Source organism: Antechinus flavipes, chromosome 2 (genome assembly GCF_016432865.1).
Source record: "Antechinus flavipes isolate AdamAnt ecotype Samford, QLD, Australia chromosome 2, AdamAnt_v2, whole genome shotgun sequence".
Taxonomy (NCBI): domain Eukaryota; kingdom Metazoa; phylum Chordata; class Mammalia; order Dasyuromorphia; family Dasyuridae; genus Antechinus; species Antechinus flavipes.
Genome location: NC_067399.1, coordinates 562,890,007 through 562,915,615, shown reverse-complemented (window position 1 = coordinate 562,915,615; position 25,609 = coordinate 562,890,007).

Below are 25,609 nucleotides of genomic sequence, written 5' to 3'. Positions count from 1 at the left end.
AATAATGTATTTTACATTTCTTCAATTTTTTTTTTCATTTTGGGGGGTTTGACTGATTTTTGATGTCTCGTTGAATCATTCATTTCCATTTTGTTCAGTTCTAATTTTTATTGAATTATTTTCTTCAGTTACCTTTTTTAGTTCCTTCTGTATTTGGCCAATTGAATTTTTAAATGAGTTGTTTGGTTCTATGTTTTTTTTTTCCATTTCACAAATTCTGTTTTTCTAGAAGTTGTTTTCTTTTTCCATTTCACAAATGTTGTTTTTCAAGGAGTTGTTTTCTTTTTCTATTTTCTCAAATCTATTTTGTAGGAAGTTATATACTTTTTCCATTTCACTAAATCTATTTTGTAAGGAATTTTCTTCAAATAATTTCCATGTTTCCCTTTCCAAATTTTCTTGCAAAGTTTTCATTTTCTTTTCCCATTTTTCTTCTAACTCTCTTTTAAGATCCTTTTTGAATTATTCTAAGAAAGCCTTGTGAGATGGGGACCAATTCATATCACTCTTTGGAGTTTCATCTGGAGACAACTGCTTTTAGTGTTCTCAGGGTTTGAAATCTATTCTTTTCTTTCTTCATAAAACTATCTATGGTCAGAGTTCTTTTTGCTTTTTTGCTCATTTTTAAAAGGTTGAGGTCTGCTTTTAGGGCAAAGGGGAGATTGTCCAAGCTTCCTCTATAAGTGATGTGGCTATGCTGAGTCAGTGATGATGATCTTCATGGGCTGAGTGGGAACAGCCAGGTTCCATGATATTCTGAGCTTTAGCGGCTCACTATTTCCCTTTGGTATTTGCTTTGGATGTCTTATAGCTAATTTATAGAGTAGACAACACTGCTGTAAATTCCTCCCAGTAGATTCCCAGGTGCATGTGATGCTATACCACTCTGGGTCTCTGCACTGCCTGTGCTTGGCCTGCCTCCTTCCATGCCCAATTGAAACAAACCTTTTCTGGAAATCTTCCAAGTTATCTTCTGGTGGAAATTTGTTACACACCAAATATTTGTGGGTTCTGTCACTCCAAAACCAGTTCAGAGGCTTGATTTGCTGTTAATTTGAGGGACATTGGAGAGAACTTATAAAAAGACATGTATCCTCTCCTCCATATTGGCTCTGCCCCATCCCAATCTGATTTTCAAAGAAAATGTTAATCTGTATTGACAGAAATTCTACACTAAGAGCTCCTTATATTGATTTTTAAAAGTAGCCACTAAAAAAATCCCCAGCAGATCTATATTTGCATTTAAATAATATTTACATTTATATAAATAAATGCTTTTTGCTTCACTATTCTAATATTATCAGTATTGATTTTATTGGTATTGAGAAATTTTAGATGAGGGACTCATAGATTTTCAGGTCAAGTCATAAAGCATTCATTAAGTACTTACTAAGTTTTATTTATTTATTAAGTACTGTGCTCAGGACTAGGATACACATAAAAGCAAAAATGAAAGATAATCTTTTTTTTTTCAGTAAGTTTATGTTATAATTGAGGAAGACCAAATAAAAGAGAAGTGAAAAGGGAAGATGGGGAGTACATAAATGATAATTTTCCTGAGCCCTTGTACAACATGGAGGTTCTAGGAAAAATTCACAGATGGTAGAAGAGGGCTTCAGTGGCAAAGGGAAAAGGCAGATGAGTCATGCACCTTTTTGTATCTTATAATCTTATTGAGTTAACTACTGCACAGGGATTAAGTAACTTGTCTAGAGTGAAACAGCCAATATATCAGAAGTGAAGCTTGAACCCCAGACTTCCTGGTTCTGAGTCAAGATTTCTATCTACTACATTATGCTGCCTCTCAATACAACTATCTAGACTATTAAAAATACAGAAACTTTTTATTCTGATACTTGCTTGTTGCTTCTGTAAGTTATAAAACACCATGCAAACTACTACTCTGGGGATACATAAGAATTTTAAAAGAATATTGAAATTTGGAACATGGCTTCCTAGGAAAAAAATTAGGCTTGGACTATTTCCCTTGGGGCAGCCATCTATTCTAAGATGAGGAGCCTTCAGAAAAACAGAACCAAGAGTAATTTGTACCCTTGTCTCCAGCAGAACACTGTGGGACTACTGCAGAGATTGCCAGAGGCTATCATTCTCTGTTCTGGACCATTAGGCTCTCATCAACTTGTTTCAAAAAAATTTTCATCACATTCAGAAAGAAACTAATCATCCAACACAGTATGAATCTTCAACAACTGGTTGCCAAGTGATCCCATCCCCCAAGAGAAACAAGTAGAAACATTCATAGGTATAGGTGTGGAGGGTCATTTGGGACAGCTATTAAATATTTGGATAATCGCCAGCTCAACTGTCTAAAAGACTAGAGTCTGCCAAACTGAACTTGAAAGTTTTTAGGATAAGGTCCTCCCACAGGATGTGTAGCTATTCTGGAAAATCTGAGATAACAACCTCTCTTACAATCTGTCCCGTGCTACCTCTTGTGAGCTGGCACCCTGAAATGGATCAAAAATGTATACTGAACAGGAACAGATTTCTCCTTGAGTGTTCCTGTCCTAGAAAAAAAGCTCGTGGTACAAACAATGCCTTTATATCATTTCAAATGAGACAGTGTTTTTCCCATGGCTCATCAACACTAGACCAATTCTGAGATTTCATGGTATGGTTCAGAAATATTCATTAATTATTGCTATCAAAAGAGATGTAGATTAAGAAATTGTGGAAGAAGCGAGAGATCAAGTAAAGTTTCAGGAATCATAGGTTCATAAACTCATAGGCATATAAGATTACAATTGGGGGTTCTTAGAGGTCATGAAATTCAATCTTATTATTGTACAGATAAGGAAACTGAGGTATGGAGAAGTTAAGCAAATTTCCCAGTGTCATACAGCTAAGTATGTGAGGCAGGGTTTGATTCCAGAGCTTCCTGACTAAATGTTACATTTTATCCTCTATTCTAAAGGTGGAAAGATTGAGACAGGTTAGAAGCAGCTTGGTTTAATAAAAAGAAATCTCGATTTGAAGTTAGAGGACAAGAATGAGAGTTTTAGACCTGTTATTTATTCCCTGTGTGATCTTGGGCAAGTTACTTAATATGCTTGTAACTCAGTTTTATCCTTTGTAAAATGAAGCAGTTATGCTAAATGACCTATCTCTAAAGTCCCTTTCAGTTATAAACCTATAAACCTATGAAACTGTAATGGTGAAGCAATGAATATATTTTCCATAGCAACTCTCCCCTCAAAACAAAGAATATTTCTTCTATGCTTGTCCTTTTATTCAATCACCTTCACCAATTTTGGTGAAAGAAAAATCAAAACAATGAATCTTTTTAATTAAGTACTTTAAAAAAAAATACTGTGATTGCATCCCTCTCACACCCAGATCAACTCTGCGTATTGCATGTTTATACATATTTGTTTACTTGTGTTCCCCATGGAGGGACATAGTCTATGGCACATAGTCAACACTGAAATGCTTATTGGCTGATTGGCTGAAAGACTCAGTACAGAATGAAACTTAAAAAAAACCTATGGCCAATGGAAAAAAATTTATATTGCTTTAATATAAAAACAAAACCACATATATAGTATAAGGCACAGAAAAATGACATGTAGCAGTGAGTCAGAAAATTGTGTTATAAGAAGTGAGATTTGAGTTGGATCTTAAAGGATCATTCCTTCATAGAGGAAGAAGGATAGGGAACAATTACATGAACATTAATTCTGGACAGGAAAAAACAAAGCACACTTGAGAGCTTAATAGCTTATATTTATTTCCTCTTTCTTACAATAGTGTTCAAATAACAAAGGAAGGGTCCCTAGTTCTGTGTCTATATATGACTTTGGACAAGTCTCTTTAGGTCTCTGATTCTCTATTTGCAAAATGGACAGATTTAACTCAATCATTTCTATATTCTGTCTAAATTCTAAAATTATAATTACATGGACTGGTTTTTGTTTTGAAGATGGCTCTTATGGCTCACATAAGCCTCTTCTTCTCCAATTCCTTTGATCATTCACCAAAAGCACTTAGTACAAATTCTAAGAGTATTATTATAATGATTAATATTCTTCCAAGCCAATTTCAAGGGTCTCTCTAGACCTAAACTCCAATACTATGTTTGTCATCTCAGAAATCTAGATATTACAATAAAAAAGACGTACTCCCCAAATACTAAAAGATACCAAAGTACCAGATGCAATTAGACCATTCATCACTCCACCAAGGCCATCTCTATGCTTCCACTGCCCTGCTTTTCCATACCTGGACTTCAAGAATACACATTCCAACTCTAGAAGGGTAACAAGGACTAGAAAATGCCTTCAGAAGAAAATGAGATTTAAGCTGATCTTTGAAGTCTACCTAGATAATTCTTGCTTGAATTCCTGCACAGCTGTATTAGTTGGTAACTGAGTAAATATAAAACATTCCATCCTGACTATTCTATCTAGTTAGTTCTGGGACTCAGTTTATGGTTCACCATTACCCTGTGAATCATCCAGCCTATCTATCAGGCCACCTACCTATTGCTATGTACCTTTCCATCACCTCATTTTCCAAATACTCTATATCACAGCCACCAGTCCTTTATATTTATTTTCTTCCCTTATTAGAGTATAAGCTCCTAACTTTTGTCTAATTTTGGTTTCATGATATTTGTATCCCTAGTTCTTATAACAATGCCTGGCATATGGTAAATATGGAATAAATACTTTAATATTCATTCACTCATCCATCCATCCATTCTGGCACATGTAATTGATCAAGAAATTTCTATTAAATGGAAATGTTTTGCATGACTGCACATGCATAATCTATATCAAATTGCTAGTCTTATCAAGGAATAAGAAGGGGAAAGGAAAGAGAGAGAATTTGACATTTAAATTGTTTTTAAAATGAAAGTTAAAAATGTATGTTTACATATAATTGAGAAAAAAATATAATGAAAATTAAATATAAGAAAGAGAAATTTCTGTTAATTAACACAAAGAAGCATTCATATTCTTTCAAACCATGGTGTCATAGAAAAAAGTTTTTGACTACATTCAGGGGACTTTATTGTATCTCCTGGCTCTGCTCCCATCTAGTTCAACAACCTTGACTGACCCCTGATTGTCTCTAGAGGTCAGGATGCTAGTAGGATTAGTAGTTGATATAAGGGGGGAGTTCCTAACTTTGTAGTCAGAAATAGAGTTGCAGACTGTAGTAAAAAAACAAAGACCATGCATATGGGAAGTTTATTTGGCAAATACCTATTTATACCTGTTAACCAGAATGAATCAGATACACAGAAAAGAAGATTCAATATTTAAATGCTCATTAATGCATTACTCAGAGTAGTGCATTGTACTGAAAAGATTCCCTGGAATATTTTCCTGTTAAGTAAAAAGTATCTCCACATACTTTCATATCTGATATTTCATCATGACATAAGCCCATCAATATATTAGGGGCCACTATGTGCCAGACACTGTGGTATATTCTGGGTATGCAAAGACAAAAACAAAACAGATTTTGTTTTTAGGGAACTCAGAAATCATCAGGTAAGCAACATACACATATAGTATTAAAAAGTCCAACTACCTATCAAGGAAAATACAAAGTATTTTGAGGATGTGTTACAGGACTGTGGGGTAGGGAAAAATGAAGCAAAACCTCATGAAAGAGATCCTGAAGCTCAGTTTTGAAGGGAATTAGAGATTCTAATCATTTGAGATAAAAAGTGAATACATGCCAAATGCAGAAAGAACCTGTACCAAAACTGGGATCAAGGACATAAAATGTAATTAATCAGGAATAAATAGTAGATCAGTGTGGCTAGAGAGGCCCTCAAACTACCCCATGGGCCAGATGCGACAGCTGAGGACATTTATTCCCGTCACCCAAGGCTATGAAGTTTCTTTATTTAAAGGCCCACAAAACAAAGTTTTTGTTTTTACTATAGTCTGGCCCTCCAACAGTCTGAGGGACAGTGAACTAGCCCCCTATTTAAAAAGTTTGAGGACTCCTGGGCCTTGCTAGACCATAGAGTGTGTGAAGGGATATAATGTAGAATAAGCCTAGAAAAGTCAGAATTTGAAAAGCTTTAAATAGCACATGGAAGAGTTTTATTTTCTCCGACAAGCATTGGAGAGCTCATGTAGCTTATTGATAAAGAGAGTGAAACAGTCAGACCTGTGTTTAAAGAATTTTGCTTTGGCATTTGTATAGAAGATTGCTTGGCATAGGAATTGACTTAAATGAAGGAAACCAATTAAAATGCTATTTCAATATTCCAGGCAAAAGGAGATGAAAGCCTGACTAGGATAGCAGCTGTTTGAGTAGAGAGAATGTAACAGCTATGAGAGTGATTGCAGAAGTAAGATTGTTAAGTCTTGGCAAATGGTTTGATATGGGAGATGAAGGAGAGAAAAAGAAGTGAGTTTATGAATTATGAAGTTTTTAACCTAAGTGCATGGAAAAATGATACTAGTATCCACAGAAGTAGTGGGACTAGGCTAGTAGATATTGCAGGGTTGTAAATTTGAATTCTATTTTAAACATGTTAACTTTGATATGTCTATGGAATATCCAGAGGGAAAAAAAAAGATGAGTTTTTGGACATCATGAATTTGGAACAAAAAAAATTATGGACATTCATAAAACAAAGGTAGAGAGACTACAAGTATAGGCCTGGCAAAAGACAGGCAATAGATTGTTATTACTGTCTAGAACCCAACTTAACTAAATATAGAGAAAAAAATCTCTTTATCAGGTATTTGCATGGAGGATAAGAGATGGGGAGGGGCAAAGGGTTCTATAGATCACATCATTTTAAGTCATCCATTTATTTATTTATTTAATGTTTATTTAAATATTTAATAGTTTATCAGATTAATTCATTAATTTGAAATATTAATTTCAAATAGTTTTTCCTTGACAACTTAGATTTTTACATCATCTTTATTTCCCAACATATCCATTATCCTCTCCCCCATCATCTTTATTTATATAATTTTTTTTTATTCAACATGCTCCAAATTGCATTATTTAGTGTCTTTCGTATCCATTGATTGTTATGTTATAGTAATATTCTATTATATTCCTGTGAATTGAAACCTCAGGGTTGTTTCAATGTGCATTTCTCTTATTATTAATAATTTGGAAGATTCTTTCACATGGTTGTTAAGAATTTATAATCCTCTTTAAAAAAACAATATCTTTTCACCCCATATTAAAGGATAACTGAGTCTCAAGTATTTGTGGCAATGTCCTGCATAGTCATCAATCTTTATTCCTATATTTGTTAAGAAACTTCCTAGTGTTTTCCCCATTGCATATAATGCTAGCTTGTGGTGTTAAGTAGATAATTTTAATCAAATGGGGAAAAGTTCCTTATGTTTTTATGCAGAGCTCTACCACTTGGTAAGTATCTAGTTAAGTCAACTCTTTGGACCTCAGTTACAATCTCTGTAAAATGAGAGAGTTGGATGATATATTCTTTATGATCTTTCAGCTTTAATGTTCTATGATATTTACCAAGTAGAAAATATATGGCAGCCAAGAGAAATTTCACTCCTCTAATGTAAAGTCTTATTTTCAAAACATAATAGAGATAGATAGATAGATAGATAGATAGATAGATAGATAGATATCAGAAGATCATGAGAAAGATTTTTCTTCTCAAAAAATATAAATCTAGAGCTGAATCAGACTTTAAAGACCAGTTTCCTTATTTTGCAGATAAAAAAATTGAGACAGTAAATTTGTTACTTGTCTTGGTTCACACTTTTAAGTAGGATTTGAACCTAAGTCCTATGCCTTCAAAGTTACAATAATTTCCCCCATACCATCTAGCTGAAATCTTTAAAGTAATTGAGTAGAAAATGAGCTTAAAAATGTTTTAGTGTAAGGCACAGCTAGAGTCAGATCACCTGGGAAGTACTTGTAGATAAAAGTAGAAATGGAAGCAATAGTCATGATATGAAACAGATTTTCATTTAAGAAGATATTAAGACTGGATGAACTTAAATGTATACATCTACAGAAATATATAAACACACTATCCATTTATCTATAGATATATAGCTCTATATACATATATACACATACACCCACCCACACAAACACATATATGTTTATATATATATAAGTGTGATGTGGAAGATGAAAGATGAAATGATTGAGGAAACAAAAGCTCAAACTACCTAGAATATTGATTTATTAGGCAACACATCTGCATTACAGATTTACATTACACATTTGCATTACAAATTGGGACTAGTGGCCTTTTTCAATTTAGGCCTCAATTGGGGGGGGGGGGGGGCGGAGAGGGGGTTAAGACAGACTTTTATACATTAAAAACAAGTAATCAAATAATACAAATTAGCTAAAAGAAAACAATTAACCAGAATACAAAATTAACTAAAAGAAAACAATTAACCAGGATTCAAAATAAGGTAATCTGGTTTCTCATTAAAGGAAAGATTGGGGACTTTCTAAATTGGGATAGGGAGAGCAAGCAAATACAATTACATGAAATTTAAAAAAAAGTGTCTCATTTCCCCATATTCAATCAAAGGAATATACAAACAGTAACTGATTGACTAGTATAGGTTAAGTTTACAGATAATACATATGAGTTGCTTGAAATGTATAATTGTGAAAAAAATCCCTTGAATTAATATTTGGATCTGATTCAGTTGCTAGTCAGCATAACCTAGGTCCTTAGTTAAGAATCTTTATCCAGCAAGGAGAGATGACCAGCTTCTCAGTTACATAGGTCTAAGGTTAAACAATGCAATGCAATTTTCTCACCTTCCACAATTGTTTAAGGTTTTCTTACAAGATAAAAATTGTAAGTGCTTAGTGAATATAATAAAAATGACAATACTATGTAAATTAATCTACTTATTTAAGTGTCATACCAATCAAACTCCCAATAAATTATTTTATAGATCTAGAAAAAATAATAACAAAATTTATCTGGAAGAACAAAAGGTCAAGAATTTAGAGGGAATTAATGAAAAAAATTCCAAATGAAGGTGGCCTAGTTTTACCATATCTTAAACTATATATAAAGCAGCAGTCATTAAAACCATTTGGTACTGGCTAAAAAATAGAGAAGTCAATCAGTGGAATAGGTTAGGTTCATAGGACAAAATAGTTAAGGACTATGTAATCTAGTGTCTGACAAACCCAAAGACCCCAGCTTTTGGGATAAGAACTCACTATTTGACAAAAACTGCTGGAAAAATTGGAAACTAGAATGGCAGAAACCAAGATAAGGTTGAAATGAGTTCATGACATAAAGAATGATATTATAAACAAATTAAAAGAACATAAGATAGTTTACCTCTCAGATCTGTGGAGAAGGAAGGAATTTGAGATCAAAGAAGAACAGGAGATTATTATTGAACATAAAATGGATTGTTTTGATTATATTAAGTTTAAAAGTTTTTGTACGAACAAAACTGATGCAGAGAAGATTAGAAGGGAAGCAATAAACTGGGAAAACATTTTTGCTTTCAAGGGTTCTGATAAAGGCTTTATTTCTAAAATTGAGAATTGACTCAAATTTATAATAATTCAAGCTATTCTCTAATTAATAAATGGTCAAAAGTTATGAACAGATAGTTTTCAGATGAATAAATTTAAACCATCTTTAGTCATATGAAAAGGTGCTCTAAATCACTATTGATCAGAGAAATGCAAATTAAGACAACTTTGAGGTTCCACTATACATCTCTCAGATTGGCTAAGATGACATGAAAAGATAGTGATGAATGTTGAAGGGGATGTGGGAAAACTGGGACACTAATACATTATTGGTGGCATTGTGAACTGATCCAACCATTCTAAAGAGCAATTTGGAACCGTGCCTAAAGGTTCATCACACTGTGCACACCCTTTGATCCAGTACTGTTTCTACTGGGCTTATATCCCAAAGAGATCTTAAAGGAGGGAAAGGAACCCACATGTGCAAAAATATTTGTGGCAGCTCTTTTTGTAATGGCAAGAAACTGGAAACTGAGTGAATGCCCATAAGCTGGGGGATGACTGATGAAGTCATGGTACCAATACTATAGAATACTGTTGCTCTATAAGAAACGATCATCAGGATGATTTCAGAAAAAGCCTGGAGAGACTTACATGAACTGATGGTAGGTGAAAAGAGCAGAACCAGGAGATCATTGTACATGGCAACAGCAAAATTATATGATGATAATTCTGATAGACATGGCTCTTTTCCACAGTGAGATGACTGATGCCAGTTCCAATGATCTTGTGATGATGAGAGTCATCCACACCCAAGAGAGAGGACTGTAGGAACTGAGGGTGGATCACAACATAGCATTTCCACTCTTTGTTATGGTTTGCTTGAATTTTATTTCCTTCCTCATTTTTTTCCTCTTTGACCTGATTTTTCTTGTACAGAAAGATAATTGTATAAATATGTATGCCAATATTAGATTTAATATCTATCTATATATATATATATATATTTATTATGTTTAACATATATTGGATTACTTGCCATCTAGGGGCTAGGGAGTAGGGGGAAATTTTGGAACACAAGTTTTTTCAAGGATCAGTGTTGAAAAATTATCCTTGCATGTGTTTTGCAAATAAAAAAAAAACTTCAATACAAACAAAAGAAAATCTAAACAAAAAAGTGAAAATGGAACTAGACCTATAACTGAATGATAGCTAACTGAGCTAGATCCAGAATTGTGTTACAAGATGGATTTAGTATAGTTCACTCAATCCCCATTACCACTTGCTGTTTTAATTCCTTCATGTAGGCATATGAAATCTGGTCTGGAAGTGAGTCAATTTTTTAAAAGAATTTAATGATGAGAGCGCAAGAAATCTTAAAGAAGGACAGATTTCATAGGAAGAGAAAAGATTGCTTTTATTTTAAAAAAAAAAAGGCAACTGAGACCACAACAGCAACTGCTGACTTACATACCCAATTTCTCATTTTTATAAGTACTAACTATACATGAATTTAGGATATGTTTGATCATCACATAAAATTGAAATTTTCTTCTTTCCCTTTCTCCTTTCTTCTTTCCTTCCTTCCTTCCTTCCTTCCTTCCTTCCTTCCTTCCTCCCTTCCTTCCTTTCTTTCTTTCTTTCTTCTTTTCTTTCTTTCTTTCTTTCTTTCTTCCTTCCTTCCTTCCTTCCTTCCTTCCTTTCTTTCTTTCTTTTTTCCTTTCTTTCTTTCTTTCTTTCTTTTTTGTCCTTTCTTTCTTTCATCCTTTATTCCTTCTTTTGCCCTTTCTTTCTTCTTTTCTTTCTTTCATTCTCGCTTTCTTACTTGCTTTCTTGCTTCTTACTTGCAATCCTTAAAGTGCTATATAAATTTTAGATATTATTAACTTGTTGAAAAATGTTTTACTTTGTAGGACAAAATGCCAAACATAATGTATCAAATCTAAAGGAGAGAAGTATTCCTTATTGAGGAGGAGACATCTTTTTTTTTTAATTTTTATTTAATAATTACTTTATATTGACCGAATCCATGCCAGGGTAATTTTTTTTTACAACATTATCCTTTGCACTCGTTTCTGTTCCAATTTTTTCCCCTCCCTCCCTCCACCCCCTCCCCTAGATGGCAAGCAGTCCTTTATATGTTTGATATGTTGCAGTATATCCTAGATACAATATATGTTTGCAGAACCGAATAGTTCTCTTGTTGCATAGGGAGAATTGGATTCAGAAGGTATAAATAACCCGGGAAGAAAAACAAAAATGCAGATAGTTCACATTCTTTTCCCAGTGTTCTTTCTTTGGGTGTAGCTGCTTTTGTCCGTCATTTATCAATTGAAACTCAGTTAGGTCTCTTTGTCAAAGAAATCCACTTCCATCAAAATATGTCCTCATACAATATCGTTGTCGAAGAGTATAATGATCTCCCGGTTCTGCTCATTTCACTTAGCATCAGTTCATGTAAGTCTCGCCAGTCCTCTCTGTATTCAGGATGAGACATCTTTAAATGTTTCTGTTATTAGTTATTTTACCAATAGCATCATGCCAGAATGCAAGAAGACTTTTTGGTGAAATACATAGCAGTAATTAAAATCCATTTGTTGTCTGCATTGGAAAAATAAATTGAATGAAAACTGTCAAGCATATAGACTATGACATGTAGCTGGATTGGCCATGTCAATGCATCAGTATGATGTGGGGTTTGCTACCAAAATGATATGGACTTTGGCATTAAAATGATGTGAGTGATGTAGACACCAGATGATGGTAAGCACCAAAAATAGAGGTTCAATCATGTGAAGAATTCACAATAGCCATTCTCTTTGGCAAAATGTAGAATTTATTTAGGGAAGAGGTTACAGACAAAATGAAGGGATGCAATAGACCACAGGAATGGTAAATATGAAATAAAGTGGGAGAGCATATGAAAACCAAGTTCCTCAGTAGAAATCACAATTACCCAGTAGAAATCACAATTACCCAGTAGAAAGGGAGAATTTAATGAGAGTGAAGCATGTCCTTAGCTGACAGGGTAAATCCTGAAAGGGACTTAGCACCCTAAAAGTTAGTTATCTGTAAGAAGGAGAAGGAGGTTTGGAAATCATAGGGGAGTTAGGAGAGATACCACGGGGCAAGGGGGAGCGGGTAAAGAGAAAGACACGACAAAGCAGAGTGCTGTGGCTGACTAATCCATAGGAAGGCAGCAGCCATGGGATGGCTGATAAATAGATTTTATAGACAAAATTTACCCTCAGAGACATGATTGTGGTTTCTAACAGGACATGACAAGGTGAGACTCCTTAAGACCTCTATAGAGGGTGGGTCTTTGACATAAGTAGGATTTCAGACTAGACAATCTCCCCAGAAGGTGGGGCCATGGTGCTAAACTGATCTCTAACAGTGCCTTCTTCCTGTCTGCCTCGGGCATCAGTTCTTTAGTGTCTCTCTGTCCAACACCCCATTCAGAACCTCATCAAGTATATATAATATCAAGATATGTATAACTTGAACAGACTTTTCAGGTAAACAAAGATCTGGCCTTAGATTGAGTAGGAAGGGGAGTATAGATGGGATCTGAGTTTGCATAGTACTGTCCTCAACTATTCATTTTCATAAAAGATTCCTTTCTATTAAAATCAGTATGTTCCAGGGGGGTTGGGGTAAACAGTGGAATGCTGCAATCCTGGAACACTCAAGAGACAAACAAACAAACACAGAGACAGATAGAAATAGAATGGGATTGTTTAGGACTTTTCTTACTAGATAGAGAGGTTAGTTAGGCTTATAATAAGAATAAAATACAAAAGCACAGCCTTATTCATATGATATCTTGTTGACAATAAAATTAAAAAAAAATAAAAACCTCTAGCATATTGGATAATTCCTCTGTAGAGAATTTTTAGGATCATGTGCTTTAGACCTGGGAAAGACTTTTAGAGATCATAATACAATCCTCTCACTTAACAACTGGACAAAGGAGAAAGTTAGTTGAGTTGTCCAAGGTTATTTAGTAGAAAATAAATGAGTCAATATGCATCCTGAAATCCTCTGACTTCTTACTACACCAGGGACCTCTTTTAAAGATGAGGGCAAAAATTGTACAAGGTGAGATGGAGGAAAGTTCCAAATTGCGGATACAGATGGATATGGTGGAAATGTTCACAATAGATTCCCTAAAAATATCTAAGCAACTAAAGCGTAAGTAGATAATCTGCAACAATGTATATATAGCAACCGTGTGTGTGTGTGTGTGTGTGTGTGTGTGTGTGTGTAATTTCTAATTTTCAGATTTATCAGAATTTTATCATGAGTCCAGGAAAGCATCTTTCCTAGTATATTCCCTGTTAGCTCATTTACAGAAAGAGGATTGAACACTAGACTAGGACCAATGTCATTTGCAAATGGTTACAGATATATCTCCAAATTGATTATAGTATATTTTTTCTGATCTTCAAACATCTTATATATGGCATGTTGTTGTTGTTCAGTCAGTTATGTCCAACTCTTCATGATTTTTTTTGACAGAGATAAAGTTATGGTTTGCCATTTCTTTCTCCAGTTCATTTAACAGATGAGAAAACTGAGGCAAAAAGGGTTGAGTGACTTGCTCAGCATCACATGACTGGTAAGTATCTGAGGCTGGATTTGAACTCAGGTTTTCCTGACTCCAGGCCTGGAGCTATCCACTGACCTATATATGGCATATAATGTGACTAAAATGCTTCTAATGTGACAAATTTCAATAATTAGAGAGTATTGTCATGAAAGAATTCTACTGGGCAATATTTAAATGTAGGAAAAGGATCTTCAGAGTGAAGACTTCATTTACATTTTCTTGACCTCCCAACAGTTTCTTTTAGTACTGCAGCTGACGATAACGTGACAGGAAGATTGGAAGGAATCCAAATGTTTGTTATTTTTAACAAGAAATGCAGCATATTCTATAATTGGAGTGAGAGAATGGGGGGGAGAGAAGGAATGTATGTGAAGAGGAGCATTCAAGAATCAAAAGATTTGGATTTGCTATTTTCACATTGGAAAATAACTATCTTTTATAAAATATTACCATTGAATTATGTTTATAACTTGTTATTAATGCCTAGGTAGAAAGAAATTTCAAAACAAATTATACTAAGTAAATCAAACATTTTATCTTCCCCTCCTCCCAGTTCAATCAATATAAACAACCAGTCTTGTTAATTTTGGAATCTGTGTCATCTTTTTGGGGGTTTTGTACATTAATTAAATAAACTGCATGAAAACAAAATTTCCACTACACTTTTTTTCTAAATTAAACTATATGAAGGATTTCAGAGAAAGTGAAAGAGAAACATTTATTTTACCTATGATCCTACAATAAAATTCAAAGAACAAAAAATCACCTTACCTCACACAAATATTCAAAAGCTCCAACATTGCATCTATAAGAATCACTAATTCTATAAATATTTATTAAGCAACTACTCTGTGCTAGGCACTGTGCAAAGCTCTCAACTATTCTGTAACTCTCTCCTCTATCAAGAAGTGAGCTGCAGTTCTTTATGGTTTCTGAAGCACCAAGATGAATAACCCACAATTTTGATTGAAGTTCATGAACTGTGCTCTGAGGAGAAAACAATATAAACAGTGACTACAATGATAAAAATAGAAGAACAAAGCAATTGAAAATTACTTTGGATCTTATTTACACTTATTTTAAAAGTTGGAAACAGTTTTCTCTCCCCAGTTGTCAATCCTATGATATATTAGCATTAGGAAACTAGAAATAGGGAGAGTGGCTGTTACAGATATAGATACAGATACCTGACAGCTGATGGCAAGAGAGGAGAGAAACAAGCTGTAAAGAACAGAGAAAAGAATTTGAAAAAGCATTGTGGCTTATAGTCATTTAGAGAGGGGAAAAAATATTCTGCACTGCATAACAATCCCTGAATCATAGAATCATACTATGTTAGAGCTAGGATGTACTACCATAACATTAATCAGTTTTTATATCTATGAATCTGTTAGTAATAAAAAAGCTAAAATTGCATTTAAGACCAAAACTTACCCTTCAATAGATAAGTAATCAAAAGGTATGAATAAGCAGTTCTTAGAAAAATTGAAAATCATTAGCCATCGGAAAATACAAATGATGAAGTTTCATCAAATATCCATCAATTTGGCAAAGATAATAAAGAATGGAAAAATTCAGTCTTGGAGAGAGGAAAAATGGACACATTGATGTAGTATTGATAGAACTATGAAGTTTTTCCAAAATTTTGGGAAACAATTTGAGAATATATAAGATAAAGAAAACACCCATATCCCTTGACCTGGAGAACTGACTATTAGACTTAGCTCTAGGAAAACTGATTAAAAACAAGAATCTTCATGGTAGTTGTTTTTGTAGTAGTAAAGAATGAGAAACAAATTAGATGTCTATCAATTAGGGAATGACTGAACAAGTCATGATACATGGTTCTAAAGGAATACAGAAGTGTTGTAAGAAACGATGAATTCAATGATCTTAGAAAATCTTGGAAAAGCATGAATAAAGTTGAAGAGAGAATTAAATAGAACCAAGAGAATGCTGTTTACAATAACAGTATTTTTCTTTAGAAAAATTTTAAGGGACAGCTAGATGGTGCATAGATAGAACACTGGCCCTAAAGTCAGGAAAACCAGAGTTCAAATCTGATCTCAGATACTTAACCCTTCCTAGCTGTGTGATCCTGAGCAAGTCACTCAACCCTAATTATCTCATGTAGAAAGAAAAAAGAAAAATTTTAAATAATTGTCTTTTCAACTATTGTAAATATAAATAGATACTAAAAATAAAGGACTTACTAAGAAAGATGCTATCTGCATCCAGAGAAAGAAATGATATTTGTGTCTAATGGTAGCTATCTCTAAAACAGCGTAAGAAGGGGGCATGAAATAAAAAGAGGAAAATATTACACATATATGAAGGAATAACACAGTTTACATAATAAATTTGCAGTTTCATGTTTAATTATCTTTTTTTATTTTATTATACTATGGCTTGTTTTATTCCATAAATTAAAAAGAAAGTAAAGGGGGAAAAAAAGAAAATATAAAATAAATATAGAATTGATGATAAATTAATACAAAAAGTCTGAGAAAAATAAAAATGACTATAGAAAGAAGAGCAAAACAACTGAAATTGAATTCTGGAAAAATATAATGCACCAAGGTTGGTCTCCCCAAAAAATATATTATGAGGCTCTTTTTGCATACATGAGGAGCTATGAATGCAGAAAACTAAAGATAATATCAGGCTTTTGTAAGTATTAACAAATTTTGCTGAATTGTTTATTTCTCTTTTAGTTTTAATTTTTTATTTGCTTTTATACTGAGTGATGGCTCTTTGGAAGGGCTTTATTTTGGGAAGGATATATTGAAAAATGTGGTTGAAAGGAAAACAAAAAATACCAATTTCTTTCTAAAAAAAGAAATGGTGCAAGTGTGTAAATATATATTTGGAAAGACAGTTATAACTTGTTTTGGTAGAGGGAGCACAGACATAAATGACATTACAAATTAGTTGGAGCATGGAAGATTTCCATGCAGTAAGAAATTTTACTTCTTCCTGTATTTGCAATGAGGGGCAACTATGTCTGTAAAACACCTCAAATAAGGGTAGTCTTCTGGCACAGTGAATAGTTTTGGGCCTGAAGTAAAGCACTGAGTTCAAATTCAGACTCACTCTTACTATATAAGATAAATATAAGTTAAAAAAATAAGGAAAAATTTCCTCATATGTGAAATAGAAATAATATTAGCACCTACCTCTCAGAGTTGTTGTAAGTCTCAAATGAGTCAAGAATTGTAAAGTAGTTAGCATAGTTCTTGACACTTAATATGTGCTACATAAATGTTAGTTGTTATTACAAATTTGATTATTATATATTATCTACTTGCTTGACATGTTGGTTAGCTTTGTTTACCTACATTTTTTTTTCTTCTCTTTTAATTCTTTACTATAAGGGATGGCTTGCTGGGAAGAGAAAGCGGAAGAGAGTGAAAGTGACATAAAAGCTAGAGAGTAATAAAAATGTAAAACATTTCTAAATAACAGATTTCCATCAGAAAAATATCATTGTTAATGACTTGCTTGTACATTTAAGCCTCTCAATAATCTTGTCTGGGAAGAGGAGAATAATTATCTCCTTTATAAAAGGAGAGTCAGTGATTTGCTCAAAGCTAACAAAATGACAGAATCAATGGTTGGAGTTCAGACTTTCTGACATCATATCCATTGCTATTTTGACTATACCATGTTGCTTAAATCTTTAATTTGATAGAGAAAAACATCTTTTTGACCAGTTATGAGTCATTGCCTTTGCCACCTGAATTATTTATATGTGTTACATCATAGAAAGTGGTTTCCTCTTACTTATTTCCCTGACTTGACTCTTAGAACATTGGCTACAGTGTTTCCTGATAGGATTCATGATCATACTTTATTTAGAAGAAGAAGTGTTCTTAACCTCTTTTGTGTGTGATGCATGGACTCTTTGGCTTGTCAGTGAAACTTATGGACTACTTTTCAGAATAATCTTTTAAAATGAATGAAATACAATTATATCAAAATATAGTACATAAAATATTAAAAGTTTCAAATCTATTGATCTCCTAAAATCCATACATGGGAATCTATGGCCTCAAGGGTACATATCTATTGACACACTTATACAAATACACACTTTTAAAAATTAAATTAAATATGTTTTTGTTATATTTTAAATTCTATATTGTCTCTCTCCCTCCCCCCTCCCCATCCTTACTAGAGAAAGCCACCATTTCATATATTCACAGACACATATAAAATCATACTATGCACCCAAAGAAAGAACACTGGGAAACGAATGTGAACTATCTGAATTTTTGTTTTTCTTCCCGGATTATTTATACCTTCTGAATCCAATTCTCCCTACGCAACAAGAGAACTGTTCGGTTCTGCAAACATATATTGTATCTAGGATATACTGCAACATATCCAACATATAAAGGACTGCTTGCCATCTAGGGGAGGGGGTGGAGGGAGGGAGGGGAAAAAAAAATCGGAACAGAAATGAGTGTCAATATAATGTAATTATTAAATAAAAAAATTAAAAAAAAATCATACTATGAATTCTATGATTTATCAGTTCTTTTTCTGGAGGTGGATTGTATCTTCCTTCATGGGTCCTTTGTATTGATTTGAATGTTTATAATATTCAGAATAACTTAGTCATTCACACTTGTTCTTTGAACAACATTGCTATTAATGTATACAACATTCTATTCTGTTTACATCACTCGTCATTATTTCATGCAAGTCTTTTCATGGTTTTCTAAAATCAACCAATTCATTATTTCTTATGGTACAGTAGTAGTCCAATGAATTGAATATGCAATTTTTAAAAATTAGAAAAAAGGACAGATTAAAAATCCCCAACTAAACAGAATACATTTTTCAGATCAAATTAAGTAATTATCATTTTTCTCTATTACTGTCTTAAGTCTAGACAATCAATAAAACTACAAATCCATTCTTTGTTTGTAACATTTGTCAATTTTCAAGAGGTAAATCCTTACACTGAAAATGTATCAATCAGCTGTCCTGAGCTGATACAATCTAGCTGTACCACAATTCTGTAAGGATCCCCGATTTTTAAAAATCCTTATTTAGGTCAAAACTTCTAGAGCCATTTACTGCACTTTAACAATCTTTATCTCAGTGTATTTTAAAGGATCATTTTCCACCAAACTTATAAGTTTCACTTGCAGTTGAAAAATGCACATCTGCATGAGCATGCTCTGCTAGCTAGCCCTCTGAGGCCAAACTCCAACCTGCTATTTCAGGACTGTGTCTGTGAGTGACATGTTCTCCTGTTGAATGTGTTATCACACATCATGGGAAAACTGAAAAGTCATCCATCTGGATTGACTTTACACCATGATACAGAAGGCTCAGGGCTTGGGCAATATGTTCACTTCTATCTTCGAAGCTTCTTGTTAAATGGGAAAGGTGGTTTGGCAGCAGTGGGGGGTTAAAATGAAAGAGGTATTGAGATGTTTGATTTACAAGTGGATAATGTGGTGACAAATAGGAACTTATTTCATTATCAGGCATCTCAAAACCTACTCTAGATAAGCCTATTATTTATAGATAAGAATGCCCCACCCCAGTTAAAAATGTAAAATTTAGAGGCATACAAGAGGGCTACAGAGTGAAGATAATGTTACTAAATATAATGTGATCCAGGTAATATACCGAGTAATCTTTGTACCAATGCAAAGACTTTTTAGCTAAAGATTTCTTTTTCTTCTCTATATTTGTTTATTTTTTAATATTCATATCAAAAGGGCAGTGATTTCCTTCAAAAAGGTGGCAAATCTTGTTCAAAATTGAATTCAATGACTAATCTGATGAATGAGATTATTTTATTGCTTAATTTTTAATTGACTATGTTACACTTGCTCATGGTCAATTTTCTTACCCTGCTAGTGTGTCAGCTGTCCTTTTGATTGACAATAGCATTCATCAAGCAAAACTATTACCAGACCTCACCCATGATAGGGGGGGCTTTTTTTTTCCCTCAAATATCTTTAGTACATAACATACTAGATCAGAAGTTCTGGTAAGTTGTGTCCAAGAACAAAATCCAGAAAAAGCTTCATGATCCTACCATGTATCTATACCCTAAACAGGAAGAACCAGCTTCTAGGAATAGCAAAATGTCTATAATAATTGCCATGGTAGGATTTAGGCTGACAAAGAGGAACCAAAATTAAGCATCCAGATAAGTAGAAAGGTTATCTTTTGGAAAATTGAATTATGTCTATGACCCATTTTCTTTTCTTTCTTTTCTTTCTTTTTTATTTTTATTTTTTTGTTATGGCTTTTTATTTACAAATTATATGCATGGGTAATTTTACAGCATTGACAACTGCCAAACCTTTAGTTCCAATTTTTCCCCTACTTCCCCCCCATCCCCTCCCCCCAATGCAGGTTGACCAATACATGCTAAATATATTAAAATGTAAATTAAATATAATATAAGTATATATGCTATGACCCATTTTCACAAATTGGAGGGAACTATAGGATTCTGGTGCTAAAGAGAAAGAACCCCCTTGTGATAAACAACCATGGACTAAACCTAAACTTGGCTTAAGCCAAACATGGTTGCTGTTCTTGTTTTACTGTGATAGGCACTTATGAATCATTAAATAAATTAAAGTGAATAATTAAAGTATAAGATAACAATGCAAAAAATAAAATTTTGTAAAGTTCAACTCCTTTTTGGCAATCACTATGGAGCTGAAGGAAGTTCTTTGCAGGCAGTTTGAATTTAGGAAAATATTCTTGACAACCTTTCCCTCTTTTAAGCAAATTGATGGTCTTATAATTCTAATTACTGGCCTCTCAAAGCTCTAGGTATGGTTGAGTTCAAGGATGAGGCAGACAAGGGACTATGGCTAGATCAGCTGAAATAACCACAGGATCATGCTCAGTCTTCCACTAAACTATCACTAAACCATGACAGTATATGGATTCATGAGACAAATTCCTAATATGGTGGAATAATTAGGTGGCTTTATCATAAATAATATCACTGAAGGTTCCTAGAAGGGTGATAAAGAATATTTCCCCCCAAGAGAACTTGAACTGACATAACTAAGCCTAGGACTTTAAAAAAAGATTCTATACAAGAGCAGAATGGGTACAATGACCCTAAATTAGCAAAGAAAAAACAGCACAATGAAGAACTTCTTCATTGAATCTGCTTTTCTCTCTCACCATTTTCTCTCTCTCTCTCTCTCTTTCTCTCTCTCTCTTTTTTTCCTGAGGCAACTGGGGTTAAGTGACTTGCCCAGGGTTACAGATCTAGGAAGTGTTAAGTATCTGAGGTCAGACTTGACATCAGGGCTGGTGCACTAACCACTATGCCAATTAGCTGCCCCACCATTCCTTATTCTTACATCAATCTTAATGAAAACCTTCATGCCCAAATGTATGTTCTAGAATATCTGTTCTGCTACTCTACCCTTTCTAAAATATGATACCAAATAGCTCCTTTTTATGCAGTGGTCAGCATAGCAAAAATCATATACTTCACTCATCCTGAAATAAAAAGCTTGCCTATTGAAGAAAACATGGGGAAAATCTCTAAGGAGAATGCTAAAGGAGAAGGCTAAAGCAGATACCATGAGACCAGGAAAGCTAGAGGTCATACAATCAAGTTGGATAATACTTTAGAAGATAGCATGCCCAGTTTTATAAGAATTCTCTGTATATTTCAAAAATGAGGCCTTATCAGAGCCCTTGGTTTTAAAACTTTTCCCAGTTTTCTGTTTCCCTTCTAATCTTGGCTGTATTGGTTTTGTTTGTACAAAACCTTTTTAATTGAATATAATCAAAATTATCTATTTTACATTTCATAATGTTCTCTAGTTCTTCATTGGTCAAAAATTCCTTCCTTCACGATGTGAGATAGACTCTTTCTTGTTCTCCTAATTTGTTTATAGTGTCATCATTTATATCTAAATCATGAACCCATTTCAAACTTATCTTGCTATAGGGAGTCAGGTGTTGGTCAATGCCTCATTTCTGCCATACTATTTTCCAATTTTCTGAGCAATTTTTGTCAAATATTGAGTTTTTATTCTAGAAACTGGAGTCTTTGGATTTATCAAACACTAGATTACTATAGCAATTGATTGTTGTGTCTTGTGAACCTATTCCACTGATCAACTATTCTATTTCTTAGCTAATATCAAATATTTTTGATGACTGCTGTTTTATAATACAGTTTTAGGTCTAATACAACTAGATCACCTTTGTAGTTTTTCCATGAATACTTTTGAAATCCTTTACCTTTTGTTCTTCCAGATAAATTTAGTTATTATTTTTTCTAGCTCCATAGAGTAATTTCTTGGCAGTTTGATTGATATGGCAGTGAAAAATTGGATTAATTTATATAGAATTGTTATTTTCATTATATTAGTTTGGCCTATGCATGAGCATTTGATATTCTTCCAGTTGTTTAGATCTAACTTTATTTTTATGGAAAGTGTTTTGTAATTGTGTTCATATAGTTCCTGGCTTTGTCTTGGCAGGTAGACTCCCCCAGATTTATAGTCAATGTATTTTTTTAAGTCATTTATTCTGTGGTGAGATACTTTCAGGAAGGGAAACATTCTTCCATAGGACAATCGTCTAACTTGTTGGCCAGCTCTAGTTAGGAAGCTTTCACATTATGCTTGTCTGTTTCCCTGTTATTTTGAATTATTGGTTCTAACTCTGCCCTCAGGAACAACCTACTTCTCTTTCTACACAATTACCTTCAGATACATGAGCAAAATGATTTTATATATCCTTAGGCTTCTCTTGTCTTGGGTAAGCATCCTCTGTTCCTTTAGTTATTTCTTTTTTGACACTTTTCCATACTCCTCTGGCCCATCAAAGTTAACTTCATTTGTATAAAAACTGGGAGAAGCAGAGAACTTATTTTAAGGACAAAAATCATTGTAAACTTTGATATCTAATAACTTTATTATAAAAATGGGAATGCATGAGTTTTGAGAAAAAATATTAGAAACTATAGTTTAGGAGCACAGGATAAGAGTCCATAGAAAACATTTAGACCAGTAGTGTCAAACTCAAATACAAATGTTTACCATTAAGCATATATGTCCTTATGAACATATATTCACTTAGAAAACAATATATCAACATAATCTACATTTTACTGAATTTTATTTATTTTATTAAATATTTCATAATTACATTTTAAGCTGATTTGGTCTGTATTGCAGAGTGTTGTGGGTTGAATGTGGCCTGTGAGTTATATGTTTGCATCTGATTTAAACTACATAGATCCTCAAAACTGTATGTCATGTAAACTGTTTTATGGAAAAATAATTGGAAGGCTTTGGTCAGGGGAAGTATTCAATAACTTAGAAAAAAGAACTGATTATATTTTAAAAGAGAGGAAAAGATTATTAATAAGAGAGTCATTTCTGAATCAGTGTCCATTCAACTTGGTAGAAAAATATCAAAAATAATACAAAACTATAATTTTTAAATGAGAAAAATAAGTGATATAAAATGAAAGTACTATAAACTGACATATTTCAATAATCTATTTGACCAATATATGTAAAATAGATGAAGGAAAGACTATAAATGTTGATTAAAGTCATTCAATACAGAAGTTTAACCAATGTAAATTACCTGCCATAATGAAAAGGGTGGAAAACCCTCTCAGAACATTTTTCTCTTGAAACTTCTATTCATTTATCAAATAGAGAGATATTCCAACAAACACAGCATGGCTTTGGTATACAAATTCATTTGTAAGTTTTCTTGTGAAAAATGGTGGAATGGTATTAGTCATTGACTCATAAAACAATGAGAAATGGTGATAGAAGAAAAAAACAACTGTGATATTTAAAAAACAAAAGTACATTTTTAATAACTGACTCGAGCAGGGGGAGAATACTGTTAAGATTACTCCAAATCATTAATATTTCCCCATCACTTCATTAAGTGTAAGCAATCAATAACAATAATCAAGCCCTAATTATAGTGTTTGCCAATTTCTGAGTTGTAAATACTTATGTTGAAAATGTAACAATCAGCTTTTGTAGGCTGTTCAAGAGCTGGTCTTGCAATATTCCCGGGGGGGGGGGGGGGGAGGGGAGAGGGGAGAGGAGGGAATTAAGGAAAGCTTAGCCAGAGACCCAACTAAATAAAGTTATTTCAAAGGTATTTGAGAATGAGACTGTAAGGAGGATGCAAGAAATATAAATAAAATCTGCAATATTTTATGACAATTTTTTATCTTCATAGAGAATGAAACCATTGGTATGTCTGAATTCCAATTTTATAAACTTCGATATGATTCATAGGAAAATGAATATGAAAATAACAAAATTGGGGAAAATGGGTAGTCTATAAGCCAAATGTTTGCATAAAGGAAATCCATGATCAATTTTAAGGATACTGAAGGATCAAAACTCAAGGTGAAGAAGATGGATCTTATTACTGGAAAATATTTATTTAAAAAATCTCAGTAACTACTGAGCCACATGTTTTTCTCATCTACATGAAAATTTTATGAGAAAAATTTACATCTATATCAAGAATATTACTGATAAGATATCAGAAGGAAATAGAAATGGTTTGAAAAGAAATATTTCATAGTCCTATATACTGATCTCTATTATCACACAGTTGACTGAAAAATGAAGAAAATAGATGTCACTATTTATTTTTTTGACTATTTTAAAATGCATTTGATATGAGAGCAAAAGATGAACTTAAAGTCTTACCTCTAACATGGTATCTTCCATGAATATCAAAAATTATTAATACTTGAAAGCGGTAATAACAGTGAATGGCCCTTTGATTATTACTATCAAATAAAATATATAAGAAGGAACCATGTACTTGCCAAAGTTGTCCACCATTGCCATGTTGGAGATCCAGCACAAACTGAAATCAAAAATAAACTCTCTATAAATAGTAATGCTTTCAAGCTCTAAAACATAACAAAACCTTCTCCAATATATCCATACTTATTCTAAAATGTTTGGTATTACCACACAGAAAAAATCTAAATGGATGAAAAAACATTCAATGTTCAGATTTTGGTATGTGACTAGTTGGAATCTGATATAATGCAGACAAGAATACATGAATATGATTTCTAGAGCTCTCCAATAAGTGTTTATACATCTATGTATATATGCAGAATATGTATGTATAGATGTATGTATACATATTCATATATACATATATACAAACATGTATATTAGTATACATATTTGTGGATATACACACATTGACCAGACACAAGAATGGGCAAAATCCTAAGCCCAGAATTAACCAAGAGAAGGAAAGTGAACCCTAATTCTGTTATAAAGTTGCATAATTCTTTTACTAATCCCAAACTTCTCCATAAAAGAAAAACATATTTCTTTGATATCAATATTTCACAAATATTTTTGTATGGAACACCAGATCACCTGAAGAATTAAAGATGGTGGACCCATTCAAGGAGACAATAACATGGTACATAGTGTGTGAGAGTCAATTGCAATACATTACAAACAATGAATTACAGAGAAGAAATAGTTTGGAGGACATCATTAAAGAAGTATG